Source organism: Nematolebias whitei, chromosome 11 (assembly GCF_014905685.2).
Source record: "Nematolebias whitei isolate Nwh7 chromosome 11, NemWhi1, whole genome shotgun sequence".
In the NCBI taxonomy this organism is placed as follows: Eukaryota; Metazoa; Chordata; class Actinopteri; order Cyprinodontiformes; family Rivulidae; genus Nematolebias; species Nematolebias whitei.
The window spans coordinates 39,230,015-39,245,983 of NC_056508.1; the positions used below are offsets into that span (position 1 = coordinate 39,230,015).

At 36.8% G+C, this 15,969-nt stretch overlaps 1 protein-coding gene across 1 annotated transcript in view; it reads right to left on the reverse strand.

The window, feature by feature from the left end:
• Positions 1 to 13,306: 13,306 nt before the first annotated feature.
• The window catches only part of ajap1 (adherens junctions associated protein 1), a 52,897-nt gene continuing 50,234 nt past the window's right edge, over positions 13,307 to 15,969 (reverse strand). The window contains exon 6 of the mRNA XM_037684984.1: positions 13,307 to 15,701. The gene's annotated coding sequence lies outside the window, so the exon portion shown is untranslated. The remainder of the gene's footprint in view (positions 15,702 to 15,969) is intronic.

Here is a 15,969-nt window from a genome sequence, read left to right on the forward strand (position 1 = left end):
TTTTCAACACTCCAAATACACAACATAAGCAGATTGATATTATACAATCTATCCCTTATTGCACCAATTAATTTCTTATTATAGTTTTTGTTAAATCCAGTAACAGCTGATGCATAAACAATTTTAAATCTTTTTTTTTTTTTCATCTTGATTGATCTGCACCTTTTCCCTGATGGTAACAGTTCAAACAGATCATGTCCAGGGTGAGACGTGTCTTTTAAGATGTTGTGGGATTTCTATATTATAATAATAATAATGCATATTTTATAAATCTGTTTTTACCTTTCCTATCTGTGGCCAATGTGACCCTAACGGTCTACCAATCTCACAAAATCTGAGTCAGGGCAGTTTCATTGGTGTATTTTAATTTTAGGTTTGAAAAAGTGTTAGGGTAAAACCATACAAATCTCTCGCTGTATTTTTATTAAAAGACTACAAATTGAACTGATGTAATACATAACCAGTTTATTTAAAGTATAACTAAATCCAGTCATAAAACTGATCAAAACATGATTTTAAGTCACTTTTAGTTTAGGCTGTTATTTGAACCAAAATTCTGCTCCTGTTTTCACATGATAGAAAGTAAGCCATAGCCAAAGGCTAACCACATGCTTTAATTGCACAAGTTGTCAGCTTACCAGAAGGAGACACTGTGTGACTGTGCATGTTGCTTTTTATAAAAGACTGTCACACCAGTTTATTGGCTGAGACTTGCAGGATTACACACTAAGTCCAGTAGAGAACTGTGGTCAAATCCTGTCACAATTTTGACCCAACTCATTATTTATGGCATAAAACTTTAAAACAAACTTATTATACAAAACATTTTACAAAGCTAATCAAACATGAGGTATGAAACAAATACAAGATTATGCAGGGAGTGTAATAGGTGTGATCATTGAGCCAATTAAAATTCTTAACCAGGCAGAGTGTGTGTTTTTGTACCATCATTCCCCTGCACCAAGGACCGCTTAGTAATACTCAGACATTGGCAAGCTGGTTTCATCGGTGGATTTTGCTAATAAAGTTCCCCCTGGCTCCACCATTTTTACCATTTCTCTTTATTTTTTTACCATTCTGTAATATTAAACAAGTTTGAAAAGATGGCTAGTCAGGAGGAAGCCTGATCAGCTGCAACATGGACAGAATACAAAGGCTGTGTATTAGGAGTTGGAGTGAAGTAACTGATACTCTGTTAAAATAAAAAATAAATATATTTTGTACTGTTGTTATAATGCATATATATGTCTGGATGAAACCTGTTCTCTCTCCAAAGAAATATCAGTACATATACATTGAGAGAAGAAAAAACGACCATTGCTGTATACAAGATGATGATGGTAATAAAACAGTTGGCTTTCTTCAGCTGATGTTTGTAAGAGTGCACCGCTAAACTTCTGAGGGCCCAGGATGGTGCTTGAAGCATGTGGTCAATGCCATACTTCAAAGTAAGGGTCTTTTTGAGGGCTTGCTAAAAATAAATACACCACAAAGATTTAACAACATTTATGGAGTCCATCAGCAACAACTTTATGATGAATGTTTTAAAAGAGAGATGGTTGTATCTCGGCAGGATGAGTGCCTGTTGAAGTCTCCTTAGGCGAGACACTGGACCCCACTTTGCATCTGATGTATCCGGCATGTGTTTGTGTTAAAGATAAATCACTGCATAGACTGCCAGACTTCAAAAATTCAAAAAGGTTGTGCAGTTTAAAAACCTAAACGAATAGGAAACATAAAAGCACAAGAAAACAAAGCTAGAAAATGAATTGTACATTTACAGAAATGTGTGCTCTGAAACTTACACAATCAACTGTTTTCCACTTTAGTTCTTGTTATAGGGAATAAGTCCACCTCCTCCTCTTGTATTTTGCAAGATGTCAAAAAGTCCTTAAAGCAGTGCATAGAAATACAAAGCCCAACACTTGAAGAGCCTACAGGTAGTGATTGCACTTTACCTCTAAGATACTAGTAGTGGCTCTAAAAAAGCTCTGAAAATACTGTTTTGTAGTTCTCAGACTTGTTTTCATCCATCTATATGGCAGTCATGGGTGGACTGAAGTGTGCTGGTCTCCTGAACATTCAAGCAGTTAATCAACGTTGACTGCCCTGCCTTGGCTCGGTGGCAGCCAAAGTCTTTGAAGAGTAGAGTTTTGCAGCAGAGATTAATCTCACTGTACTGAAGTATCTCCTTGGCAGCTGTCGGCAAGTGCTGTCCACCCCATTGATTGGGCCTGTCTGTGTAGGCAGGGCTGCATAATTCTATTTAATGTATGAGGATCAAGGGGTTTCCAGGCCTGTCACTGTCACTGCGCGCTGATCCAACTGCCCTCACGCTAACGTGGCCTGGCAGGCCTCCCTCAGGGCAGAGTGTGGCTTTAGGGCGCATGGAGGCATACTCAACCTGTCCGTGCTGATTCATCAAAAAGGAGAGAAAAACTGTCTCCAGGGGATCCAAAAAACAATCTGACAGCGTGAGAAAAAAACAGAGGGTGAGGGGGAAACAATATGACAGCCCAGAAATTGAGAGAGACAATTTTGGGAAAATGGAGAGCTGCCTGTAAACTGTTAAGACGGAAAATATTGGTTGTTTGGGGGCTTGAACCGTTGAAATCAGATTAGTATGTCTGTAAATAAAAAAAGCTGTGTGTTGGTTTTATATCATTATTATCAGTTTGCATAATCTCAAACTGTACTGACAATAGTGAATAATATGGTTGTTTTCTAGTGGTTTATTTTATATAATAAAAAGAAGAAAGGTAAAAAATTATGCTGGACCGTCAAGCTCATCCATGTATCTTTCATAGAAATAAGATTTAATGGTGAATTGAAAAAAATTTTTTGATAAAATTACCTTTTAAAATGACCATTTCAGTCAATTATATAACATGTCCACCTTGAATATAATACTTTTCTATTAAACTGCACAAGTGTTAATGATTGTTGCCTTAATATCAGTTTTACCATAAAATAAAAATCCTCACAAATGTTTTAAAGCCTTCAGCAAAAAAATACAGAACTTTTTTTTTTTACCATATTTATTCTAAATACAGAAAAACAGAAAGAAAGTCTTGATGATTACATTTTGCAAGCTGAAGTGTTAAATATCAGTAAATTATACTTACTGAACCTTTTTAGGCAAAAAAAAAAAAAAAAGCTTCATATTAAACAGGATGGCACCGTTGCACAGTTGGTAGAGCTGCCACCTCTCAGAGAGCAGGACACCCCAGTTCAAATCCTGGACGGGGACCTTTCTAGGTGGAGTTTGCATGTTCTCTCCGTGCATGCGTGGGTTTTCTTCTGGTACTCCAGTTTCCTCCCACAAACCAAAAACATGCACGTTAGACTGACTGGTAACTCTAAATTGTTCCTAGGTGTGAGTGAGAGACTGAATGGTTGTTTGTTTCATTTGTCTCGATGTGTCCTTGTGATGGACTGGAGACCTGTCCAGGGTGTCCCCCACCTCTTACACAGTGATGGCTGAACATGGGCACCAGTTACTCAGTGACCTGAAAGGGAAGAAGTGGGTAAAATAAAGTGCTTTGTGTTGTCATCATTGTATGTTCCCGTACAATGGTTAAATTAGTTCTCATTAGTTCTCATGTCCCAATAAAATAATATGAGCACCTTTTAACAGGTCTACATTAACCGTTCAAAGTTATAATAAATCTCTCTTGAAAATGAGTTCTCGTGGCTCATTGAGACTACCTGTATAAATAAAGGGAAAATTAAAATGTTGACCGGCCTCAACCCCAAAATTATACGCGAGTCCTTGTAACAATTTTAATTCCCCTCACTCGAAGAAAAGACCAAGTATCTGGTCATTTAAATACACGATTCTGTAACATTTATTGTCAACTTGTGAATAATGACAATATGGCAAATAAGAAATATGGATAATAATGATTTTTTTGTCTTGAACTTTTTGAATCTTTGCATTTAACCCATCACACGTGACATACACCCAGGTGGAGCAGTGGGCAGCTATGTAGGCACCTGGAGAGCAATTAGGGATTGGGTGTCTTGCTCAGTGGCACCACGACATGGCGGGGAGTCAAGCCGCGACTTTCTGGTCCCAGGTCGTCTGCCCTATAAAGATAATAGATGGATGAAATCTTGAGCACAATGCGAGGACAGTCTTGCTTAGTCCAATTTTCTACGCTTTCCCTTACCGTACGTCACTCTTTGTAACTCTTTTTAGACACTTTTTTCAGAGAATCCTAGCAGCTTTTACCCTCTACTTTTAAACAAAAAATGGACGGAGCCATTTAAACCCAAAGAAATCCCCCAGGACAGAGTGGCTTCCAGGGAGCTGATCAGACCCCCATAGGCTCAAAACTGTTACTGTCCACGCCTCATGATGTCTTACCAGACTGGTGGCTTTTTCGCATTGCTATAAATGGCGATGGACCTCTAAATCTAATGTCGTTGAACCGGGTGGCTTTGAGTGAAGACTATAGCCTCACAAAAATGTGGCCATAGTTTTCACATGGACCTTGAAACTGAGCAGTCATGACATATTTTTAAGGGTTAATGGCTTTTACGTGTCTGATCACGAGGGATCTCTAAACCCCAAGGTGTTTCAGCCACTCCCCCGCGCACGGAGTCAGCTCAGAAAATGCCACGTCTATTTACTTTTTTCCTTTTTACACTATCTCGTTTACTCATTTATTTTACACGATCACGGTAAAATACTCTTATTAAACCTGCAAATGTTACTGCCTTTTTTAGTTTACTTAAACAGCATAATCAGGACCGATTTTCATCAACCTGTATGTCTTCACAGACGTGCAGAAATTATTAAAGGCCTTCTACTCATCTGATAGATTTTTACGGCCATTTCAGACTACCTGGACCGGTCCTCCATCGTGAAGAATATTAAATAAATTGAGTCTCCTGTTTGGGTCTGAGAACCGGGTTTCGGCACCATTTTGTCAGCTGTCCGTCCACGGCACCCTTCCGGTTCTCTTGTTCCCAGGTAGAGAGGAAACTCACACAAACACATTAAAATCAAAATAAGTAAATTGTATTTACCATTTAATGTCGATTAAGGCAGGAAAAGTTACAAGCTCAGCGCTGAGACCTCCGCTTCCAGGTTAAGAAGGGTCGGACAGACGGAGCCCTTTACGAGGGCTCATCATTTGGGAGATCTGAATAACAAATTAGTTGTAGAGTTAAATGAATCCACATCAGATTTGTGGACGCAAGTCCAACATTGTATGGAAATACGGTTCAATATGCAAAACTCGATCATTTAAAGACAAAACAACAAATTCAATACGAAAGAAAAAAGAATGAATGTTATCAGATACGTGTTGTTTGTTCATGTGATCCGACTGGTGAATGTTTTACAGGATTCCTCACCCAACATTTAAAGCACGTTGAGGAGTAAATACTAATCCATTGGGACACTGCGCTCACTAAGCTTTAATCAATGTTTTTTTATTAATGCTTGACTGCTTACAATAGAAAAGGAGGAAAAAGGAGCTACAAAGAAATTACACACCTTAATCAGGTTTTTAACATGGCTATCCCAGCACTCATGGTGTCACAGGGATTTTTGTCAATTTACAAAGCAACGGTTCAGGCTGGGAATTAAAGGACTGCCATAACAGCATTGACACTAGATCAGTGAAATATTTAGTAACTGATTTCTTTTATCATGTCAAAATTAAATTTTGTGTAAATAACCCCAAAGGGACCTTGGGTTGATCAGGTTTGGATCTGACATTTGTGCTTCCACTGTGAGCTAATTAAATTACAAGCACCATCAAAGTGAGATTAATCATTGCCAATAGAGATTCGACACTAAACAACATGGGTCAATCAGAACTTTGGCAGAGAAGCTACAGTAAGCAGCATGATGTATACTGAATAACCATATGATGACTGATATCTGATGACTGTATCGTCTTCTCTGATATCCAAGTTGAAATGTGCAGGCCTTTCTTTGCTGTGTTTGCAGGTTCATATCTGCAGGTGCTCTGGTTTTCCTCCCTCAGTCTAAAAACATGCATATTGTGTTAACTGGTATAGTTTTGAGAGAGTGTTCATATTTTGTTAAAGACTGGTAATATTTCCATGTCAAAATCTGTAAGGGTAAAGTTTTCATTTTTTATTTTGTTGTTTGATCATGATCTTGTTCTGATTTCCTGTTCATCAAGTCTCTCTTGTAAATGAGTCCCCGAGGCTCAATGGGATTAACCTGTCTAAATAAAGGTTAAATGAATGAAAAGAAAAAAACTGATTTATTTTGTTGAGACTTCTCTTTTCACCTGGTCACAATTGTTAATCAGCACACCTGCCCTTCATCCACTGTGTGCGTCCTTTAATTGTATGTGTGTTTGTTAGATCTGCTTATCTCTGTGATATGAAGTCAAGTTGCCCATTGTTGCCGCCTTGGTTTGTTGCTCAAAGTCTTGCTGTCTTCTTGTTCCTTCCTTCTACATACCTGCATTTTGGTCTTTCTACAACTTACCTTTACAAGTGATGGTCCAGCCGTGAGTACCATGCCTCTCATTCTGTGACACTGACTGTTTGAGAATCAGAACAAATAGCAATTATATTTGTTTGACTGTGTAACACTGTTGTGTCAAACAGGTCCACATTTTATTCCAAACAGAAAGCTGGCGGTGTTTTCAGAAATGTCCTTTCTTTACCTTCAAATCATTCATCGTGAACTGGAGGACAGTGTTTAATCCTGCTATGTATGAAGCTGTCTCTGTCAGTTAAGTGCAAACGGAGTAAAATGGGAACTACTAGACAAAAAACAATAAACTTGATCCTCTGATTTGTCTTCTTTTTTTAAATCAATCAATTAAAAAAAAAAACATAATCGAAAAGACCTTTCAGCATCTACAAAGGATTAAAAAAATGTCAAAAGATTCAGGAATCGTAGAGAAATTTTTACGTAAAGGCCAAACATGTGACCTTTAAACCTTTAAGCAGCACAGCACAAGAAACCAGCCCATCAATATATGATCGAGCAAGCCGAGCAGCTGCAGAGCACATTATAAAAGTCATTTTTGTCAACACAGTCAGTTTCTACATGCAGCAGCACCTTAACTGTGCAGACATGTAACCAAGGTTTTCAGTTTTTTTATTTTATTTAACTTATCTCCAAAGACAGTGGACATTTTTCCTTTATCAGATAAGTCTTTTTCTTAAAAAGTGTAAGTAACGCAACAGCAAAATTGTGTTTAAAAAAAAAAAAAACATTACTTTTCTTATTGGTTTTTGGTGTTCTGCTGTCATTACATTTTATTTCCTAATGAAACATGGCTGTTCTTTAATAAAGACTGAAAAAAGCATTGCCTTACTATATTTTGTGAGATCTTTCTAAATCTCTAGAAATGGATTTTGTAATGCACCCAAATAGTTGTTTTCAGTGAAAACAATACATTTATAAAACTGACTTCATTCGGGTGGCACAATGGGGTAGTTAGTAGAGCTACTGCCTCTCAGCAAGAAGGTCGCCGGATCAAATCCCAGCCGAGGACCTTTCTGGGTGGAGTTGGCATGTTCGCTCTGTTAGGGATGCACGATATTATCGGCATGGTATCAGCAGATTTTAGCAATAAAGTTAAATATCGTCTGTTCCATCAAAATAACTCACCGAAAAAAGTAGTCGGTCGGTCGATCGATCGATAGATAGATATGACAGATTTTGTATGACTGTTGGAGTGTTGTCATTATGTTAGAGTAAATGTCACAAACAAATTTGACATTAAACATAATCCAAGTTGAAGTGTTACATAATTTTCAGCCCCTTTTTGGCATCTGCATTTGGTAGCAGGCCAAAGTGACAAAGACCATGCAGAATAATGTAGTATTTTAATGCCATAGCAGACAATTCTATATATTCTCTGTAAATATGTCTGGGAAAAAATTATTGGTATCTGTTATCGGCCAAATAATTTTTAACATATTGGCATATCAGATATCGGCCAAAAATCAGATATCATGCATCCCTACTCTCTGTGCATGTGTGGGTTTTCTCCGGGTACTCCGGTTTCCTCCCACAGACCAAAAACATGCATGTTAGGCTGATTGGCAACTCTAAATTATCCCTTGGTGTGAGTGAGAGACTGAATGGTTGTTTGTCTCATTTGTCTCTGTATGTCCCCGTGATGGACTGGAATCCTGTCCAGGGTGCCCCCCACCTTTCACGCAGTGATAGCTGGATATGGGCGCCAGTGACCCCCGCAACCCAAAAGGAAGAATCGGGAAAAGATAATTGATGGGTGAACTTTTCACTCAAATGAGTTTGGAAAAACTTTTAATTCAGTGTCAAACTGTACGAAAGCCAGTTTGTTTCATTTGTTATGAAGTAATCTTTAACATACCAAGATAATTGTTAATTCATTAAAGTCGTAACTAAACATAGTGGTCTAAAGTACAGTGTGTCATTTCATCTGACAAATGCATCAGCCCAGAGCTTCGATTCAGATTCAGCTCTTACATTCTGAGCTGTTTGGGGCGATCATTTCTCGTTCCTAAACTCAATCCAAATAACGTCTTAGGCCCGTGTTGTTTCACATTTTATTAATAGCAACATCAGAGTACTAAATGTACAGAGGACGAATCAGTGAGAATCGCATTTACAGTGCTTGCAAATACAGAGCTTAGTAGTACAAGAGTAACCAAATCAAAGTCACCTGGAAATTGAAACGTTTACCAATAACTACAAAAGGAAGAGATGTGGTTCATAAGACACAAAACAAAAGTTGTACAACGTTTAGCCGTCACAGAGACAGACTGGAGTCCCTTTTTAGAGGTGTGGTGTGTGTGTGTGTGTGTTTTCGTATATACTATAGTCATAGGTCTTATACAAAAGTTAACAGAGGTACTCATTGATATATTAAACACAAATATAAAAAGTTTAAGAGTCACAAAGTACAAACTCTTCATTTTGATGGCGACAACACAACTTCGAGTCATTTTTCTTCATTTTAGGTGTGAAATGTAGTTGTGTGTCAGTGAACAGACCACATGTGCTCCCATGTGAAAAGGTTTTTCGTTCCACAATCTAAAAACAAAAATCAACATAATTTTCTTACATCCTGACTTTTAAATGTAGGTTATGATGATTATAACTTTGTTTTTTAGATGCACTCATCTTCTGCTTGCAACACCCATGCAATTAGGAACCGTAAGTCTTCTTTTACATTTCCAATCAAACCTGTTTTAACTTTCTTTGGGTGGCACTCACTTCAGATCTACCTTTAGTTGGAAAGGCATCTTACAGCGCTAGACGCCCATTTTAAGGAATCCACAGCAGATTTGTTCATACCGACCCTCTAACGGGAAGGATTATGAACAAATAGAGAATGTTGCACAAAAAAAAAAAAAAAAAGCCTCATGTCTGCTTTTCTCAAATCTTTGACTTTATAGATTAGCACTGACAGTGTTTTGGCTCTTCTAAATAGAAAAGTAAAAACATGACCCGTGAGCAGAGTCGGAGCCCTCTGCTGTAATTACAGTATAAGCGCACAGTATGTGATTTTCCTGAAAAGATGAGCGAGGAGCTACAGATTCCTGACAGCTAAGTAATTGGTTCAGTAAGATTTGTTGCCAAACATAATATTTTCCACCTCTTGTTTAGTCTTACCTCTTTGAACACCCGTCTCGCACGTCTTTGATACAAATTTAAACCACCACCTTGTCAATATCGGTGTCGTGTGTCATGTATTTCTTGGCTAACCAGACACTAAAAGAATACACTGAAGCCGAGTCGGTTCATTGATCCCTCTCATGATGATGTTTCAAACGATGTGTTTAGGGGGATATATTCGGCCTCAAATACAAATGTCAATTCTATATGTCGGACATGCAAAGAGAATCACGTGACTTGTAAATATTCTTTTGTGTTTCGTGTTGATGAAAAAGCCTATTTTGTAGCTTTGTGTCAAGGGGAGCAGAGTTTTGTATAAAAGACAAAAAATGGGAGTTAAAAGTAATTGTTCCTTGTGAAAAAACGAATGCATCCAACTGCACTCAAATTATATTTCTTGAATCAGGTTTGACCGGCCTAATAGAACTGCTTTACTCCACCTTAGCTGCAAGATATTGCATGCCACTTTAAATACAAACTAAAAATTAGAACATAAACCATTTAGGGGGGGTTGTACCAGATTTTGCATATGTATAAAAGGAAATGTGGTTGTATGATGATGTTTTAAAACATTCTGTCTTGTGTTAAACATTTTCTGTGCGTGTTTACTGCAATCACATCTTTCTGGAATCCAAGTGCTTTTATTTCAACAAGCAGCTATCCACCAGTACAAATGATGTTTTCCAAGCAAACCGACATAAAACCTCTGGAACCATTTTTTTCCCCCTTCAAGTTATCCAAATCTGTGTTATCCACAAAATCAGAAATGAATCATTGAGTTTTATAAAAAAGAAAAAGATGTGTAGCTGGGTCACACTGACATTTCACATTTATCACATGTTGTGTTTTAGCACAAAAATGTCTCAGTTGCCAGCACGTTTTTTTTTTTCTCTTGATGAAACAGTTCAGATAACAAATGTAGTCACAAATGGTCTAACAATCATCAGAAGGCCTTTATCGGCTTACAAACAAATTGAGTTCAGTTTAGCACAACTTCAAATTAAAGGAAAAAAGTCAAATACTCATTTGTTTTGGAGATTTGGCCATCAGTGCAATCAGAAATTTCACTGTTGACATTTTGTCAAGAAAAATACTAAAATAAGCTGAGCAAGGCAGGTCGACCTTCAAGCAGCTTGTAAACACATTTATAGAAAGTGAAATCTTGTTTTTTAAAACATACAGAAAAATCACAAGTCACATTTTATCTAATATGGAAGCTAAGAAAGGCCATACCTGCTATTATAGTATAATCGTGTGTGTGTGTGTATATATATATATATATATATATATATATATACATGTTTTCTCAATTTAGCTTTTCAGTTGTGTCAAGATAAATAAGCCAGTTTTCTCAAGATGGCAGCTTATCTACAAAAAAGCAGTTTTGTTTATGATGATTAACAGATGATTATGATGAAAATTTTTCTGGTTTCATCCAGTTTCATTCTTTTACATCATAGTCATGACGCTTTGTTGATCAATGATCCATATCCCTTGATTGCATTTTATTTACTTGGAGCAGTTGCCAAAATAACTCTTATTTGTTGAAAAAGTCCACGTGTTGTGACTTATTTTTTCTATGAAAAAACAAACAGTCTTTTCTATGACTGAATATATCGTTCTGTCATTCCATCAAGAAAACAAGGTTGTTGCCTTGAGAAACTGCTGTTACTTTTTATCATAACCAAACTATCTTTGCATTCCTGAACTAATGCAACTGTTAACATCATTTTATGATAACACAAAAATACATTTCTAAGCATGTTCTTTCTTGGCCTCGATATTAAGACACCAAAGATAGTCTTGAAATAATGTTTTTATCGTGTTTATGTTCCAACCAAAGCTGGCCAAAGCTACAAAACATTGAGAATCAACCACAAAGTTATAATCAGGAACACAAGTGCTTTGAACTAACAGGTAATGCTAACGTGCTGATGATCAACAGCTGTTTTCATACATCATTCTGGTTTAGCACATCATGCTTGGAAAAGTGGTCAAGAAAATCTGATTATGTCACAAGGGAGAAGAGAGATGCTGCCGTCACAAATGATTTGCTAAAACATGGCTAAAATAAGGCAAAAAAAAAAAGTATTTTAAAACGTGAGAAATGAAAAATACATTTTCTTTTCAAGTCTTTGTTTTATCTTTGACAAAGTATTGGTCACATCAATAACAAGAATATTGTGTATTTCACAAACATCCGGTTCATTTTCTTATTGCATTCACTGACAACAGCAATGTTCATGTCTTTGCAGTCATTCCAGTGAAGAACGAGAGAATTCATGTAATTTCCCAGGCAGTTGTAGTAACAAAATGAGAACAAATGGATGCAACCCAGTCTAGATCGAGTTTAGTTGTTTTCTTGGCAACTACTGTTGGATTTGTACTTGTTTTGTTTTTTTATTCGTTCAAACTTTATGTTAAATTCCACCTATAAATAATGTCAAGAAGATCAAGTCATTGGTTTTCCAGCCAACCATGAACACAAACTCAAGGTATGGTCACAACACCCGATAAAACCATTCAGCACTGGTTCTTTCAGAGGCTCCAACTGGAAATCACTTTCTAATTCAGCAAACTATTGCAGCATCTACTGAAGTATAATACTGGTTAGCTAAAGACATAATACAAGTACTGCCTGAAAGTGCAGATAAGAAGCTTGGCACAAGGTTAGTTTTGTGTTTTTGAAAGAAATACTGTAGATACACATGTAAACAAAGACACTATCCCCGACCTAGCTGGAACCTTCCCCCCAAAAAGGCAAAGCTCTTGAAAAATAAAACACCTGTACACAAATTGAAGCAAATATATAGAAAATGCATTTACATGTGTATAATTTACATCAAGTTTCATAACCCTCTATTGAATAAGATAGCACTCTTCATTCAAAAAAATATAAGTTATGTCAAAGAAGCAACACAGCCTGACTTGTGTGAGGCTGAACTAACATGGGTCATTCATGAGTGGTTTTCATGTCGTGAACAGGCCAAAGCAGAGGTTATGCACCACAGTGTTTATCCCAATCCATCTTTGTAAAAAATGGCTCACATTTACAAAGTACACATAAGTTGTTGTCACACATGATCTGAAGCCCTCATATGTTCTAAAGTTGTATTTGTAGTTTTTGATATAAACTTCTTGCAGATTTGCGTTTTTTTGTTGTTGTTGTTTTTTTAACTAAACAATGGTTCCCAACTCTGGTCCCTGAGGAACACCATCCTACATTTTTTAGTCTTTTTCCCTGCTTCAACGCATTTGATTAATGTTTAAATCACTTTTTGGTCTGTTGCCTTCAAACATCTTATCCTGCATGTCACTGCGTGAGTGCAGCTACAGCGTGTGCTCTTAGGACATCGTTACATGCAGTGTTCCCTCAGTGAGGACTGAACTAGGCAAAAGTGCCTTTTTCTACTCCGCTCCTGTTTCCTGGAACATCTTGCAAAAATATCTGAAACTCTCGACTTTGACCTCTCTAGGTGGCTTTAAACATCTGTTTAGTTCCTGGGGGGGAAAAAAAACAATGCAGACTTGTTCCTGTTTTTAGTTTTCTACATTGCCTTACGGCAGGTTTTTTTTTGTTACATTTTTTAAATACCATTTTATTATCACTTGTTTTTCTCAATTTGTATGCATCCTTTATGATTGTTGTTGTTGCTGTCTACTGTTGTCATCACTCTTTATTAAAACCAGGTCTCTCTTGTAAATGAGTTCCTGAGGCTCAATGGGATTAAGCTGTATAAATAAAGGTTGAATTAATTTAGTGGTTTATTTACTTCCTTAAGTTCGGCAGAAGCCTGTTAATCACCCTTCCGTTCCTCAAGGACCAGGGTTGAGAACCACTGCCTTAACATAGCAGATCTTCTGGAGCATTTACAACAAGCAATCAAAAGTTATTTTTGTACTTTGCTAATGGTTACTCTTTCATATAAAATTAAAAAAAAAGTTAAATCGTGTCATCTGGACCAGTTTCTTTAAGTGAGAAACGTTTCGTCCCCCATCTAGAGGACTTCCTCACTCTACAGCCTGTCAACCAGATCTTTCATATCGTTTTTAATTATTTCATACTATTTTTATCATATCTATCCACTTGTGTGGTTTACTAAGAACTTCCCCACTTCCCCTCTGTCACATTTCTAGCTGTGAGAGCAACTCTCCTGAGGAAATCCCCTCCACTGTGAAAGGCCGGTGCAAACAGCTATCGTGTAAAAAATCTGGATCAAACTGTCTGCACATTTCCTTAAACATCCCCAGAGTTCATGTGTGAAAACAACTGGACATTGTGGGACAACCTGTTTTCTTTGGTTCCTTTGTAGGAACTGGGTTTAGAAACCCCCTCAGTAATTACAGTAAAATAAATGTAAACACCCAGTGGACCCATGGTTTAAATCTGTACATATTGCTGATAGCAGCCAGAAATGTTTACAATTACAGAATTGTATTTGTGCTTTGTACAAACCTACAGCACAATAAAAGGTAGAATATTAGACGACGTCCACAAAAGCTTCATAGCACGAACGTAATTGAAGCTTGACGTTTAATAATAATGAAATTAACGGTATTAGGACGTTTTAAGGAGAGCTTTTCTACCCTTCGCATTACGTAAATCATTAAACTTGACTTCAAAGACAGTTTAAACCAATTTCTGATTGGCTTGTCTTGATCCCTTACCAAATCTAGATGGTGAGAAAGTGCCAGATTTCTTGTATAAATTTTGCTTGCGAACCAGAATTTAACACAATCTGCCCACATCATCCTGGCTGTGACAGCTGAGATTATAATATGGTGGAAGTGTTCTTCTCAAACACCAAACAGATCTGGGTTTGGAGAAAGCTGACCTTCATGTCACATCCCATAAGAGGATTCTTTCCCACTAAATCCCTGTATTTAAAAAGAAAATAAGTACATAAAATAAACATGATGCAGATCATTTGGGTCTTAAGAGACACCCCAGTGGAACACCCTCACAACCTGTTTTTTCTTTCTTTCTTCCAAAAGACTGTTTTGCAATTTCTTTTGCAATGTGTGGTTGTCAAACTACCTTTTCTGTCTAATTCATAACAGAATGTCAGAATTTTGTCTACATCAACTGCTTTCTCAGATATTAATATGATCTATGTATGTCAATGCTTGACATACCTAAGATTGTATGAATGTTCTGTCGATCTCTCTGCCTTTATTCAAACTTTACATGAAATTCCTGCTGGGGAATTTGTTAAAGCATGCACCGTACCAGGTTTTAGTATATTTTCCATTAATCTCAGATATGAAGCTCAAATAATAAGCAGTTGATGTGGGCAATGAATTGGCTTGCACCGTGGTGAAGTTTTGAGTTGTCTTCTTAGTTAAGGGGGAATATATTTAAAATATTTTAACAGTGGTTTCCAGTGATCCAGACTTCCACTGTTAGTACTGTGGCAGGCTCTTAGGTGTACAAAAATAGATGTAACTATTCTGATTTTAAAATGGGATTGATAGAAACTTATTTTTTTACTATTGAATAAAGCATAAACCACCTCTGCGTTTTCTTAGTCTCTCTTTCAAATCTTATAGAATAGTGATTTATATAAATATGTTTTAGATTCTCTGGCAACACATTTGTTAAAACTATTTGAAAACATTTTCAAATACAATTATAGTATTTTTCTTTTTTACATTTTGTTAAAAAAGAAAAAAAAAGCATATCTGGAATTTATACAGGGTTAATATAACTCTTTGTGTTTAGTCCGTCAGGTATTGTAAAACTTCCATCTCACCAGGTTGTGGCACATAGTGGCATTATTGGCACATTGTTCAGAAATACAGTTCATCTTTCACCCAACACAGCTCCTTGGGCTCCGTTTTTTTAATTTTTTATCTCAAATGTTTTCCTTGAGACATCCGTGATGTCCACAGTCTAATTCCATACAGCTTGTAAATATATCTATATATACTCTATATCTAAATGAATGTAGATTTCTGGAAAGATGGTGAGGCAGCACATTGTGGCTGCCCTCCTCGATATCTCTAGAAAAATAAATATCTTCACCAGTGTCCGAGAAGTGATTACACTATCTTACAAAATAAGCTGTTTTGTGTTTCCAACAGGATCCTGTGAAAATACAAAGAAGAAAATTGAAGTTAATCATTCTTGTGAGGGTCAGTATAACAAACATACAGTAGCCCTAAGGTGTAAATGAACATTTGAAAAAATGGAATTACATTTGAAAAAACGGAATTACATTTGAAAAAATGAAATTACATTAAGCCAAAATGGAATTGGCCGAAGCGGAAGTGGCCCGAATCACATTAGAAAAAACAGAATTACATTTGAAAAAAATGAAATCACATTAAAAAAAAAACAGAATCATATTTTAATA